Source organism: Camelina sativa, chromosome 20 (assembly GCF_000633955.1).
Source record: "Camelina sativa cultivar DH55 chromosome 20, Cs, whole genome shotgun sequence".
Classification (NCBI taxonomy): Eukaryota; Viridiplantae; Streptophyta; class Magnoliopsida; order Brassicales; family Brassicaceae; genus Camelina; species Camelina sativa.
In genome coordinates, this window is record NC_025704.1 from 14,870,600 (window position 1) to 14,886,986 (window position 16,387).

Genomic DNA, 16,387 nt, shown 5'->3' on the forward strand with positions numbered 1-16,387 from the left:
CTTCAGGATCGAATCCACATGGATCAAGCAATGCACTATGAAATTATATAGATCAAATATAGCTAAGGCAATGAGAAAGATTGTGTTTTAAATAACCGATTAAAAACAGGAAATAAATAGAAGTTTGTGAAATCAAGAGAAAGTATTGAGCGCAAGAAACCAGTTAAGAAACATAACCACAAAATTAGATGATAAATTGGGAAAGTATTAGATACCGTTCTTGAACTCAAATCTCGAATGTAAAACTAACCTATTGTCGCAGCATTAGTTATCTATCCAAGGAATTGATAAAACTCTAAACCGTCGTTTGAATCTAAACAATCCTAGCAAGCAATAAGTTCAAGTTTGATTCTGTTCACAAGGTGCCTTAACTTCAACTTTCATTGGCTAAGGATCACCTTGCTCACCTATGTTCTTTTCAAGCAATTCAACAACACTTTTGATGCCTAGATGAATTAAACCTACAATCATAAACTAGGTAGCTAATCTAGTTTAAGCATTAAGATCAACAGTAGATGAAGAACATGTACAATAGATCAATTCCAAAGCTAGCAACCTAAGTTCAGAGAATCATGAAACCCCTTTTGAAACCCGAAACCCAACAGTAAAACTACTCAGACATGGAAATCAAAGAACAACAAATCAAAGATGAAGAAATCATAATCGAATTGCAAAGAGAAATAAAAGGGTTCAGAATTCTTCTCCAAAGAGTTAGAAAGGATAAGAGATCTTCTCCCAAGCTTACAAGTACTCAAAAGCTGCGTAGAATAAAACTTGTCTTTCTAGAGGTCGAGCCTCGTGCTTAAATAGTAAAATAAAACCCTAAAAGTCGGTTTAAAACATGAAAGGAAAAGTTGCTTCAGGGACGGGACTGGTCGATCTCGAGCGAGGGTCAGTCGATCCGGAATGTTTTTCTGCTCTCACTCCATCTGCTTGCTAACCCGATCATTTTTCACCAAATTGGCTTCAGATGCTTGTTTTCATCCCCAAAACACTCAGTTTCCTTCCAAAGTAACTTACAACCTGTACAAACTCTCAAAAGACCAAAAAGACTCTAAAAGCACACTTTGACTCAACAAAAGACTCAAAACAAACCCAAAAACTATGGTTAAAACCTATAAAATACAGACACATCAATTCTCCCGGACTTGAATCTTTGCTTGTCCTCAATCAAGAGCAGACAAAAACTCAAGAACAGAGAAGGTTTGAATGTGGAAACTCACAAATTCTTGGGAACCGCTGCCTTGCACTCTTCATCACATCAAATTAAGAACTACTTTTTGTACTCTGCCCATGATTAGGATCAACACTCCCTACTCTGAATTCCACGACCTTAGAGAACCTTCAGTCTCCCCATCATTGTCTCTCTACATCAGATTATTAAAAAGGTGCGGTCTTACCATGGGAGTATCGATCATTGAACTTTTTGACTCCTTCAACCTCTTATCGCCCAAGACCTCCTCATATGCTCCCTTTCCTCTTTCTTTTCTCACTTCCAAAGGATTGATTTCTCCCTAATTGTCTAGGGTATCATTTTTTTTTTATCAATCCTTTGCTCTTTTTCTTTTGGGACAAGTTTCCATGAATTTCGAAAGATGCACGGGTCTACGCACATCCCTTGGCTCACTTCTTTTATTACCTATATCCTCTTCTTCTTCTTTTTTTCTTCCTCTTTTTTTTTTTTATTGAGTATTGAAGGGAAGAGAGAGGGGAAGCATACTTTGTGAGGAGATGCATGTCTTGTAAAGCTTAAGGGAGGAGTCTTGTCCGATTTATACCAAGCCCCGAGGTAAGAAGTTAAATCCGGTTATGTGACAACCCGTCCCGCGGACCCCACTAGCCCACTGCTAGCTGCCCCAACGGACCATCCGTGGACCCTGCTAGCCTCCCGCTAGCTGTCCCAACGGACTCCAAGCTGGCCCTGCAGGGCATCGATCCTAACCCATCACTGTGGATTGGAACTATTCATCCAAATCCACCAGTAGGTTATTGGTGCGCCAGGCGGTCCTCGAATCCTGGTCCCCACCCTTTAACAACCTTCCCACAGGATAAGCTGTCACCAATTGATTTGCAGGTCAATTGGTGACAGCTTGTCTTGTGGGAAGGTTGTTAAAGGGTGAGGACCATGGTTCGAGGAACGCCTGGTGCACCAATAACCTACTGTGAATTTGGATGAATAGTTCCATTTGCCCAGTGAGGGGTTAGGATCGATGCTCTGCAGGGCTAGCTTGGGGTCCGTTGGGGCAGCTAGCGCTGGGCTAGTGGGGTCCGCGGGACGGGTTGTCACATAAAAATCTCAATTGGTGACAGCTTTTCCTGTGGGAAGGTTGTTAAAGGGTGGGGACCAGGGTTCGAGGAACGCCTGGCGCACCAATAACCTACTGGTGGATTTGAATGAATCGTTCCTGTCCACGGTGAGGGGTTAGGATCGATGCCCTGTAGGGCCAGCTTCAGGCCTATGGGGGCAAGCTAGCAGTGGGCTAGTGGGGTCAACGGGACGGGTTGTCATAGGTTAAGTCTTGTAAAAGCTAGAGGCAACTTCTGGTTCAACTTATTGCTCTCCTTGGCGAGTGTCTTTTGGGGCGTGTTGAGCCTGCTTATGTTCATTCCAAGCTTCATTCCAAATCAGAGGTACAAAAGTAATCATAAGAGTGTTAGATCAAAGCAGAAATTCCTAGAAAAGCTCATAATTTCCAAGTTTTTTTTTTCTTTTTTTTTTTATGAAGACTCGATAAAATGACTCAAATAAAAGAAAACCAAAAGAGAGACAACCAAAGAAAACACAGTTAGTAACTTGGGATAATCCCTCCCCCGAACTTACTTCACACCGTCCCGGTGTGAAAGCAAAACAAGAGAAAGGCGACCCGGATAAGCAAATAAAACAAAACAAAAGAAATAGTTCAAAAAGAAACCAGAAACAACCCGAGAAAAAGTTCAAAGGTGGCCATCATGTCGAAGCATCCAAATCGCTGGAAGGAGAGGCTGTTGCGGAATGAGTAGCGTGGAGATTCTCGGTAGCTGCGTCATCCTCACTGCCCGCGGGAGCTGGATCTGACGGTGGCGGGGCGAAACAAGAAGGTGCGAGGGTCTGAAGCCAAGAAGCCAGTCGCGTAAGTAGCAGGTTGTTCTTCCTCTGGGTGTCGTAGACCCATCTCTCAAACTTAGAGTGAGGCGCCTCCTTAGGTGCGTCAGCAACAAACTGGGACTCATCGAAAGGAAAGAACGGTGGAAGTGATCGAGATGGTTGTGAAGATGTAGAGGCAACTGCAGGAAATGTGCTGCTATAGGATCTGGTGGAAGCAGGTTCACGTTTCCCTTCCAAAAGAACTTCGTCGATATCGCAAAGGACGTCAGCAGGAGGATCAAAGTCGATGTTCTGTGTTTTGCGAAGTGAAGTGTAGAAAGGCCTAGGGATCATCATATAGTGAAGGTGACCAGCCTTGTCCTGAAAGCGGTAGCAGAAGTTGTGACGCACTAGAATCTCACTGGTAAACATATACTTGAGGTCAAGCAACTTCCGCTTTGTAGCCAAGGCTACCTAGCTCCTCGAGAAACATAATGTCCAGTGCCAATTAGCTTCCAAACGTCAGTCCTACTGTCGAGCTTCTCTATTTTGCAAAGCTTGTTTTTAGGGAAACCAAAGATGTCGCAGAGATTGAACATGGTGCTTTTTGAGCAGGAAGAAACTGATCGAACAATGCTCAGCCACCGCGTTAAAACCGCCTGGCAAATCCACTTGTATAGTGGCGAGAAACTCTCGTGCTAGCTGCTCATGCAAGTCCCAAGCCTTTTCAGCAAACGTACCAAACCCCATGTTTCTTACCAACTCATCAAAATCTGCTAACATACCCATCTTCTCAAAAAGCTCTCGATCAACAAAACGAGTTGGCTCCATCTTGCATTGAGCGAGTAGCTTCAACCACTTAGCATCCTCATCATTCCAAACCCTTGTTGGTGGCTCCTCGGAAGGAGTGACAGTCTCCTTACCACTGCGGCGTCGTTTAGGCATTCTCTGCAAGAGAGGAAAAATTCAACATGTGAGAAAAAAAAATGTAATCGAAAATTCCCCAACTAATCAACATGTATTAAAAGCCTTTGCTAAATTCAAGCCACAACAGCCTAAATCTAGTTCCAAGGTTCACTTAGGACAGTTAATCCCACTAATTCGCTCATCAATTGGAAAGAAGAAGAGAGAATCGCGAAGATTGCAAGTTTAAACCTGGAAATCGCCAAAAATCAAACATAAATCGGGAGAGGAAAAAACTTACCTTGTTCGAATGATCGATACAGCAAATGGGTTGGACAAAGGATGAAAATCCGAATGGTAGAAACCCAGAATTTAATCAAACAAGGGAGAAATCGTGAGGAGAAACAGATCGGAGTCGGGGACGGCGAGGAAGAAAGAAGGAAGAGGTAAAAATCTATTAGGTTTATGACTGGGAAATTGGACACGAAACCGGCCTTAACCCGGTTCAATTTAAGTCCAAAAACCGGAATATTGATTCCCTTCCTTCCTTTCTCCTTGCCCTCTTTTGTTTTTTTTGCTTTTCGATTTACTTACCTGGAATGGGGATCGGCCAATCTAAAATTGGACTGACTGATCCTGAATGCGGCGGAACATTCCTTGAAAGGGATTCGTATCTTCTGCGTTTCGAACCTGTTCCTGAAAATAAAGCTCACTACTAAATGTGATTCTCGAGTGTTTTGTAAAATAAACAAAAATAACAAATTTCCTAAAGAAAAATCAAACCAAAGAGAAGGGTAAGCAAATGCAAACCCTCTGAGTTGCCTCCCAGTAGCGCTTGTTTAGAGTCTCGAGCCTGACTGTTCTTGCTGCCTAAGCAGCTTGGGGTTCCTCCAGAGGGAGGGAGGTCTCTATCGAATCATAATCCGCTAGATACGGCTTTAGGCGTTGACTATTAACAGTAAATTATTTTCCCTCTTGGTCCCAAAGTACAACAGCACCATATGGCATGATTTCCTTGATTCGAAAAGTTCCAGAACAACGAGAACGCAATTTCCCAGGTAAAATTTTCAGTCTTGAATTGAAGAGAAGAACCAAATCATTTGCAGCAAAGTCCCTAGGAATAATTTTCTTGTCGTGTAAGGTCTTGGTCCGCTCCTTGTATATTTTGGCATTCTCATAAGCATCCATGCAAATTTCATCAAGCTCATTCAGCTGAATAAGGCGTCTCTCTGCTGCTGTCTTGACGTTGAAGTTCATCTGCTTAGTCGCCCATAAGGAATTATATTCGAACTCGACAGGTAAGTGGCATGACTTCCCATAAACCAGCCTGAAAGGGGTAGTTACGATAGGCGTTTTATAAGCAATCCGATACACCCATAATGCATCATCAAGCTTCACGGACCAGTCCTTCCTGGTTGAGTTGACCGTCTTCTCTAGGATGCTTTTGATTTTCCGATTTGAAATCTCGACCTGCCCACTGGTCTACGGATGGTAAGGGGTGGCAACCTTGTGTGTCACGCCATGTTTTCTCAAAAGGTTTGCAAAGAGCTTGTTGATAAAGTGAGTCCCCCATCGCTTATAACCACTTTAGGACCACCAAACGGTGGGAAGATTATGTGCTTGAACATCTTGAGGCCCACTTTCGAATCATTGGTGGGACTTGCTACAGCCTCAACCCATTTGGAAACGTAATCTACTGCCACAAGTATGTAGAGGTTTCCATAAGAAGGTGGGAAAGGCCCCATGAAGTCGATTCCCCAACAGTCAAACACCTCAATTTCCAAAATAAAGTTTTGTGGCATCTCGTTCCGCTTACTTATGTTTGCACGTCGCTGGCAGGAATCACATCGAGAGACAAAATCATGTGCATTACGGAATAAAGTGGGCCACCAGAGGCCGGCTTGGAGCACTTTTGTCGCGGTTTTGAATGTAGCGAAGTGTCCTGCATAGTTAGGCTTATTAGGCTTCAGAATTGGACCAATCTTGGTTTGAAAGCTTCAGAATTGGACCAATCTTGTTGCTCCTTGTGTTAGGCTTATTAGGCATACACCTGAAACACACAAGAGAGAAGAAAACAAAAGCGTGTTAGTTTGAAAATAAAAAGAAAAAATTTAGACAAAATCAAAAACTCAAATCTAATGGTAGATCAAAGAGTCCCCGACAAAGGCGCCAAAGTTTGATATGCTCAAATTAACCCTAGAGCTACTCTCTCAAATTAAGAGGTCAATGTAGTACTTAGGGGTTGAATTCCACAAGGACTCAAGTCTACACAATAAATTATAGAGTTTTTCAATTATGCTAAACATATTAAATTGAATTAAAATAAAAGCAATGCAAAATATTAAATAAAACTTGTTGTAAATTCAGAAGATTAAAAAGCTAGGCCTAGGGAATTTCTCAGGAAATTATGAAATATTAAATCAATCAATAAATTAGGATTCAAACAATTAAGAACAGATCTAGAACTCTAAACACTTTTGTAAATTAAATCAGTTCTCACTGCAAATAATATCTAAATTTAAAACCAGAAAATCCAAATCTCTTTGTAAAATTCTAGGTTAAAAATCAGCAATAAAATCAGGTTTAGATTGTTCACAAAATTATTAAATCAAATCTCTTTGCAAGAAATAATTTTGCTCATCAAAAGGTTTTATCAGGAAAACAATTATATTCTCATATCAATTTATTTTCCTAAAGTATTAATTCTAGATGGCCAATCAAGGATTAATATGAAGAACAACCTAAGATGAAGATCTAGATAGATAATGAATCCTAAATAATCAGATCTAATAATTCATAAAATCCCTGTGAAAAACCCTAAACCTAACAAGCAAACTACTCAGACATAATCAATGAAGAAAAAGACATCTTTCTGAATAATAAGCAATTGAGATTATAAAGAGTAAGAAGGACTTCAAGAATTCTTCTCTACAAAGCAGATCAGATCTCTCTCTCTCCAAAGCTCTCCAAATCTCACAGGATTGCAGGAAAAATAAAACTTGGTAGAATAAAAACTTCAGGGTTTGCAAAAACCTAAAAACTATATATATATGTACTAAAACACGTCAAGGACTTATGTTGCAATTTTGGAAGAGATGAGTGTCGATCGATGCCTCCTATCTTGGTGTCGGTCGATGCTCCTGCTTTGATCTGAGACCAAATTGATTCTTCAAGATTTATGCTCCAAAACATCCAAATTGCTCCATTTTGCTCCTTTCATGCTAAAAACCTGTAAAGACTCAAAAATAATTTAGAAACAAATGAAAAGACACTAAAAGACTCCTTATATCATGGTTAAAAACTATAAAAACCATGATATATCAACTCCCCTAGACTTAGCCTTTGCTTGCCCTCAAGCATAACATAAGCTTAGACCTGTGAAAGAGGTTTGAAAACAGGGAACTCACTCAATTGCAGATTATTCTTATTCACACTCTTCATTTACCTGACTCAAGAACTTACTTCTTATACTCAACCATGATTAGCATCAACATTCCTTACTCAAATCCCACAATCCTTTGGAATCTCTGAAATCTCCATTGTCATCTCATTAGTCAATATTAAAGCAAGTACAGGTGAGTTCTTACCTTGGGTGTATTGAACAGTGGCATATGGACTCTTTTCAGGCCAAGACATTCTTCTTACATCTCCTTTCCTCTCCCTTTTCTCACTTCCATTATTTTTTTCTTTTTTTTTTTTTTAATCAAAGGTGTAAGCGAATACCGGGGTCATCGGTAATTTACCTACCCCTCGCTTCCAAGCTTTGTGTGATCATTTGACTCAAGAGTAGAATAATGAGGTCACTGGTAATTTACCTACCTCTCTAAACTGATCAAAATCATCTCATCTTTTATTCTCTTTTTTTTTAAAGCACTAAAGGGAAGAGAAAGGGGAGACATACTTTGAAAAATTGCACTGTCTTGTATGGCCTGAAGAAGAAGTCTAGTCCACTGATTTCCAACCCCAAAGTAAGAGATTAAGTCCAGTTAAAATCCTGATAAAAGTTGACACAACGTTAGATCAATCAAATATCCATTGAATAAGGGCTTTCAGGATTGTTGATAAGGCTCATAGTTTTTCTAAGCTTCAGTTCTGAGATCAAGCATAAACAAATAATCATTAGAGTGTTAGCCAAATAAGAGAAATCATTAATCAAGATCATAATTCCCAAAGACAAAAAGAAAAATTTTGAAAAATTTGACTCAAACTTTATGGTTTTGACTGACACAACTGAAACTCAAAAACAGAAATCATAGTTAGTAACTAACCTCTCCCAGACTTAAACAACACTGGCCCCAGTGTTATCAAGTAAGAGGAAAGCAAGAATAAAAATAAAATAAATAAAAATCAAAATCAAAAGAAAAAGAAAACCTACCAGTGGGTTGCCTCCCACTAAGCGCTTGTTTTCAGTCATTAGCTTGACTGTGTTGGAGCTCAGGCATCCGGAGGATCAGAACATGGCATTGAGGTCCTCTTCATCCAAGGTGGTGTATAAGCTTTAGGTGCATGAGGCTTGCCAAGGATGTGAGGAACAGGACCAGGGTGGGATTTAGGGATTGGTTTGCCTCTCTTATGTCCTGCAAAATCATCAACAGAAGAAACAAGCACTCTACGATAATCTCGTGGCTTGGTTAACTGCAAAACAGTTTTTCTCTCTTTGAAATTCTTGTTGATGATAGGAGGAGGATTAGGTGCAGAAGAGGTGTACCTTTGCCTTACCTGAGGACTCTGGAGGGTGGAATGGGAGACTTTCTGTTTGGGAACAGGTTTCTGTCTTGGAGCTTCAACTTTGGACAAGCTTTGTCTCGGATGTGGAGGGGTGTCGATCGATGCCTCCTTGTTGGTGTCGATCGACACTGAGCCTGATGCTCGTGTTGCAGAAACTTTTTCAACAGAAAAAGTCTGTCCATCAATAGTAGGAGCCCTCCTCAGCTTATCCATCTCAAAATTCAAACTCAAACCATCCACATTCAGTGCTATGTGTCCCTTCTGCACATCAATGATGGCACCAGCTGTAGCCAAGAAAGATCTTCCTAAGATGAGAGGATCTTTAGGCTCTTGATCATACTTCAGCACCACAAAGTCAGTGGGAATCATGAAGTTGCCAACCTTAACTGGAATATCCTCTAAAACACCTTCAGGAATTCTTCGGGAGCGATCAGCCAGGATAAGAGAAATCTGAGTTGGCTTGAATTCTGTCATCCCAAGTCTCACAGCAACAGAATGTGGCATCAAGTTGATGCTAGAGCCAAGGTCACAAAGTGAGTGAGAAAACCTTCCTGCTGAGATTGAGCAATCAAGTACAAAGCTTCCAGGATCTGGTAACTTCTTAGCAGTCCTACATTGAATGATTGCACTCACTTCCTTAGAGACAACCACTTCCTGCTTTCTCTCCTTCTTCCTCTGAACAGGCTGGTTCAACATAATTGCACTGACATCTTTTGTAAGAAGTGCTCCTTCTTCAGGGCTCAAACCATTGGATACCATTCTCTTCACATACCGCTTAAGAGGTGGTGAAAGCTTTACTGCATCAATTAAAGGCATCTCAATCGTCACCTTGTCCTTCATTGCTTTGCATCTATCTTCCTCCATCTCTTGCTTAGACTTTCTTGGCTTGGGAAAAGAAACCTTAGGCTTATAGACCCTTTCAGCAGCTGGAACCTGGGATTTTGCAGTTTCTGGGTTCGTCTGAGAGGAGTGTCGACCGACACCCAGGTGGTGTCGATCGACACCATCATCTGAAACCGAGAGATTGGTCGATTTCTCTTCTTTTTCTGCAGAAGCAATTTCACCATCATCTTCATCTCGCACTGATATGGCATTGCAAGCATGTCTGGGGTTTGACTCAGTTCTTGCTGGAAGAACACTCTCTTGTCGTTTAACAGACCCAGCAGTCTGTGCAACTTGAATTTCCAGCTTCTTAACATGAACATTCAATGCATCAATCTGCCCATTCAGCTCAGTGTAGACATTGTCAATCTTCCCATTGAATGTCACTTTCAATTGCTCCTGTCCTTGCAAAAGCTGCTCAAGCATGGCTTCCATTCTACTCTCTGAAGAATTCTTAGGAGGTGGAGACTGATAAGATGAGTTCCCATATGTCCTTGTATAGCCATTGTTCTGTCGTTGCTGCTGATACTCTGGCTTGGAAGTGTAGCCTGAAGAGTTCCCACTGTAAGGCCTATTGCCTTGCTGATTTCCAAACCGCTGTCCCTGATTCCCATACACATAGTTCACATCTTCCTCTTGGTGTCCTTGATCAGGTTCTGGCTCATATGTCTCAACCTCAGCAGCAAAATGAACAGATTTCTTACCCATAAGGAGATTATGCACTGAATCCAGCTTAGCATTAACAGAAGCTAACTGGTTTGAATCAAATCCTCCATGCAATCTCTTCCTTTCAGCATCTGCTCCCTTAGTGCTATTGCTAGAAGCCAAATTCTCAATCAAAACTTCAGCATCTTCTGGAAATCTTGTTTTGAAATTCCCATGACTTGCAGCATCCAAAGCTAACTGATACTTCCAGTCACACCCTCTGAAGAAGATACTCAACAGTTGTACCCTTGAAAAACCATGGTGTGGACAATCCCTCTGATAAGCTTTGAATCTCACCCAAGCTGCCTTGAAAGCTTCATCTGGTCTTTGCATGAAAGTGAATAGCTTGACTCTCAACTAATCTGATATTGCATCATCATAGAAATGGTTGAGGAAAGCCACTTTGACTTGTTGCCAAGATGTCAAAGATCTAGCTGGCAACTGCTTCAACCACTGAGATGCCTCTCCTGCAAGCGAGTATGGGAAGAGCTTGCAGAATATGAAGTCCTCAGTCACTCCATTAGCCATGATACTGGTCACAAGATCCTCAAAATGCTCAATATGGTCCAGAGGCTTCTCATTGGGCAAAACAGAGAAAGGTCTCTGCACAACTAGTTGAAAGTACGCAGGTTTCAACTCAAAATCGTTCCTCTGGAATGGAGGAGGGACATAGCAGACCGGTTCTCATACACCAGATCAGCCCGGTTGTAGTCAGCAATGGTCCTGATCAAGTCCTTGTTTTGCTCCTGTCGTCGAACTGGGTTCTGTACGTGGTTGGCAGCTCCACGCACGTCTGCAGGTGGGTGTCGATCGATGCCACCTGGTTGGTGTCGATCGACACCAAGGTTTGGATATAACCTACACCAGCTTGCTGGTTCACGACAGCCTGCTCGTTGACAACAGATTCAGCAATCACGTTTCCTTCCGCATCAAGCTTTTGGCCCTGCTCATTGCGCAAGTGGCCTTCTTGATCCCTCAAAACACCAGCCTCATCACGCATTAGAATGATCGTATTAACCATCTTCAGAGATTTGGCTGCTTTTCTGTTCTCACGCTCAAGGTTTCCCAACTCTTAGTTTGAAAGCTTCAAAATTGGACCAATCTTGTTGCTCCTTGTGTTAGGCTTATTAGGCATACACCTGAAACACAAAAGAGAGAAGAAAACAAAAGCGTGTTAGTTTGAAAATAAAAAGAAAAAATTTAGACAAAATCAAAAACTCAAATCTAATGGTAGATTAAAGAGTCCCCGGCAACGGCGCCAAAGTTTGATATGCTCAAATTAACCCTAGAGCTACTCTCTCAAATTAAGAGGTCAATGTAGTACTTATGAGTCGAATTCCACAAGGACTCAAGTCTACACAATAAATTATAGAGTTTTTCAATTATGCTAAACAGATTAAATTGAATTAAAAAAAAAAAGCAATGCAAAATATTAAATAAAACTTGTTGTAAATTCAGAAGATCAAAAAGCTAGGCCTAGGGAATTTCTCAGGAAATTATGAAATATTAAATCAATCAATAAATTAGGATTCAAGCAATTAAGAACAGATCTAGAACTCTAAACACTTTTGTAAATTAAATCAGTTCTCACTGCAAGTAATATCTAAATTTAAAACCAAAAAATCCAAATCTCTTTGTAAAATTCTAGGTTAAAAATCAGCAATAAAATCAGGTTTAGATTGTTCACAAAATTATTAAATCAAATCTCTTTGCAAGAAATAATTTTGCTCATCAAAAGGTTTTATCAGGAAAAAAATTAATTCTCATATCAATTTATTTTCCTAAAGTATTAATTCTAGATGGCCAATCAAGGATTAATATGAAGAACAACCTAAGATGAAGATCTAGATAGATAATGAATCCTAAATAATTAGATCTAATAATTCATAAAACCCCTGTGAAAAACCCTAAACCTAACAAGCAAACTACTCAGACATAATCAATGAAGAACAAGACATCTTTCTGAATAATAAGCAATTGAGATTATAAAGAGTAAGAAGGAGTTCAAGAATTCTTCTCTACAAAGCAGATCTGATCTCTCTCTCTCCAAAGCTCACCAAATCTCACAGGGTTGCAGGAAAAATAAAACTTGGTAGAATAAAAACTTCAGGATTTGCAAAAACCTAAAAACTATATATATATATCCTAAAACACGTCAGGGACTTATGTTGCAATTTTGGAAGACTTTGGGCAACTTTTGTAAATTTTCCAAAACTTGGGTCTTGAGTCGGCAGAGATGAGTGTCGATCGATGCCTCCTATCTTGGTGTGGGTCGATGCTCCTGCTTTGATCCGAGACCAAATTGATTCTTCAAGATTTATGCTCCAAAACATCCAAATTGCTCCATTTTGCTCCTTTCATGCTAAAAACCTGTAAAGACTCAAAAACAATCTAGAAACAAATGAAAAGATACTAAAAGACTCCTTATATCATGGTTTTTATACCATGATATATCATTATCCTTGCGCTGTCCCAAAACTGCCCCAACAGAAAAATCGCTTGCATCGCACCTAACTTCGAATGGCAGGTTCCAATCGGGTGGCTGGACTATTGGGGCTGATATCAGAGCCTGCTTGATTGTTAGGAAATCCTCCAAGCAATCTGCAGTAAACTCAAAGGAGATGTCCTTGCATAGCAGTTGGGTGAGTAGCCTAGCTATTTTGGAGAAATCCTTTATAAATCGTCGATAAAATCCAGCGTGACCAAGGAAGGTGCGTATATCTTTCACGGTTTTTGGCGGTTGTAGACTGGACATTACCTCAATCTTTGCCTTGTCGATTTCTATCCCTTTCTCAGAAATTCGATGTCCAAGAACAATCCCATCGGTGACCATGAAGTGGAATATCTCCCAATTCAGAACAAGGTGTTTATCCACACAACGTTGAAGAACCTTGAATAAGTTAGACAAACACAAGGAGAAAGATGAGCCATACACCAAAAAATCATCCATAAACACCTCCATAATATCCTCTATCAAATCGGAGAAGATTGACATCATGCAGCGCTGAAAAGTGGCCGGGGCATTACATAACCCAAAAGGCATCCGTCGATAAGCGAATGTGCCATAAGGGCAGGTGAAGGTAATTTTCTCCTGATCATTTAGGTGAATCGGAATCTGAAAGAAGCCGGAGTAACCATCCAGGAAGCAGTAATAAGGGTGGTTTGCTAAACGCTTAAGCATTTGGTCAATGAATGGAAGGGGAAAATGGTCCTTCCTGGTAGCTGCATTGAGCTTGCGGTAGTCTATGCACATTTGATGCCCTGTTACCATCCTGGTGGGGATCAAATCGTTCTTCTCATTTGCAACTACTGTCACCCCTCCTTTCTTTGGCACTATATGGACTGGACTCACCCAAGTGCTGTGAGAGATTGGAAAAATAACTCCGGCTCCCAATAGCTTAAGGATCTCCTTCTTGACCACTTCCTTGAGGTTTGGATTTAGCCTCCTTTGGTGTTCAATGGACGACTTAGAAGGGTCTTCAAGGTGAATCCAATGTGAGCATAACTCCGGTGATATACCTGAAATGTCATCTAAGGAATAGCCCAAAGCCTTCCTATATTTTCTTAACTCGCAGAGCAAGAGTGCGGTTTCAACATTGTTCAGGTTAGAATTAATAATAACAGGATATGTGGAGTTAGGTCCAAGATAAGCGTACCTTAGCCCTTCAGGGAGTGGTTTCAAGTCCAACTTTGGAGCATTGAGTTCGCTACAGTCCTCCTGATTCACCTTGATCCCAGAGTAGGTCTCGGGATCGGTTGATCCGTCGCTTGGAATGGTCAATCCATCGCTTTTATCGGTTATTTCCACAGGAGGAGCTGGATCAGTCAGTCCAGTTTCTGGATCAGTCAGTCCAGTTTGCAAATTGACGAAAATGACTTCATGTTCCAAAACTGCTGCAGCATTGAGTGTCCTTGCCATTTTCGCAGTTTCCTCAGACAGGTATCCCAGCTCTGGTTCCTTCTTTGTCAATGCCACTGCCAGGTGATCACTTGTACATACTTCTTCATATATCTTGTCGGCTATTTCCCCTATTGTGTCAACCCAGAAGGTTTGGCCATCGATTGTGGGTTTCTTAGCTACTTTCTCCAGGTTGAATCTCAAGACCAAATCATCCATGTGCAAATCAATTTTTCCCTCTCGGACGTTTATCATTGCACCAGCTGTGGCTAAGAAGGGCCTTCCAAGTAGACTGGGTTCTTGGGATTCCTCATCGAGTTTCAAAACGATGAGGTCCGTGGGTATGTATCAGTTCCCAATCTGCACCGGTAGGTTTTCCAACACCCCTTCTGGACGTCGGGTAGAGTGATCAGCAAGGACTAGGGTGAATTGGATCGGTTTGAAGGTGTAGAGACCAAGTCGCGTTGCAACGCTGAGTGGCATCAGGCTCACGCTTGCTCCTAAATCGCAGAGGTATTTGTTGAACTTGAAATCTCCTATTGTGCAAGGCAGAGTAAACGGTCCTGGATCTCAACATTTTTCTGGCATTCGATTTTGGAGCACTGAACTGCATTCCTGCGTGAGATACATTATTCCTTTCTCCAAACTGAGCTTATCGGTGAGGATCTCCTTCATGTACTTCTTGAGAGATGGAACCATCCTCACTGCTTCGATGAAAGGTAGTCTAACTTGAAGCTCTCCTACCATTGATTTCAGCTTCTGATACTCTCGGACTTGCGACACGTAGGGAAAGGTAGTTTGGGTACGTAAGGCTGTTGGGTCTGCATGGTTGCTCTCCTCCAACAATAGCTGAACAAAGGATCTCAATATCATTAGAAGCTTGGTTGGGAACTTCATCAGGGTTGTTTTCCTGCTTCTGTGTTTTGGATTGGCCAGTCTTGTTATTGGATCGGTCAGTCCCTCCTGTTTGATGTGGTTCTGTAAGCTCCCTGCCGCTTCGAAGGGTGATGACATTCACGAATTCTTTTGGATTAGCCTCGTTTTTCCCTGGAAGTGTTCCTGGAGGTGCCTTGACTCTCGCTACAGACTGTGCCACTTGGTTTTCCAACACTCTCATGTGAGAGTTTAACGACTCTATTCTCCCATTCAGCTCAGAATACATGCTGTTGATCTTCACATTCACCTCAGTGGCGTTTTTCTTTTGATTCTCCATCAAAGAATGCATCATCTATTCCAATTTGCTCTCTTGCGGGCCTGCGGCCTGCGGTGCAGTTGCTTGATAACCTTATGAGAAGTTGTTGACTTGAGGTTTCTGCTGAAAATTCGATCCTCTAAAGCCTGTTCCCTTGTTCTGGAAGCCCTGTGCGAAATTGCTCTGCTGAGGTCGCGGTGGACAGACCATATCTTGGGGATTCTCGACATTGTTGCTCCTATAGGATAGATTAGGATGATTCCTAAAATTCTGGTTAAAGCTCTGATTCTGAAAATTTCCTTGTCCCCCAATGTAATTCATCTCCTCCGTATTCTCAATGTATGTCTCAGCTCCAAAATCTGCATATCCCCCAGCCTGTTCCTCGCACAAGTTAACTCTTTGGTGATCCCTTTTCAGTAGGAGATTCACCTTGGCTGTGAGATCCTTAATAGCATCAGTCTCGACAGCATTGACCCAAACCGTACGATCATAGTCTGTGCCGTGATTGCTATTGCTTGCCGCAAGATTTTTTATCAGTGCATTGGCCTCGTTTGCGGTGTTGGTGGAGAAATCTCCTTTTCTGGCTGTGTCTAACGCCATCTGGTACTTCTGCTCGATGCTCCCATAGAAGATGTTCATCAGGTTTTCTTGGGTGTAACCGTGGTGAGGACAGTCTCTAAGATACTCCTTGAACCTCTCCCATGCTTCACAAAATGACTCCATGCCTCCTTGAGAGAATGTAGTGATCTTGATTCGCAGTTTGGCTGAGTGCGACTTGGTGTAGAAGTGGTTCAGGAAAGCTGCTCTACATTGTGCCCAAGTGGTGAGCGATCAATGATCCAGTAGGTTCAGTCATCTAAGTGCCTTGTCCGCCAAAGAAAACTGGAACAGAGTCAGCATTAGGTAGTCGTAGGGGACACCATTGGATCTCGTCGTACTAGTCAATCTTTCAAAAGCCTCAATATGATCTAGAGGACTTTCCGATGGCAACCCGTGGAACACACGATTCTGAACT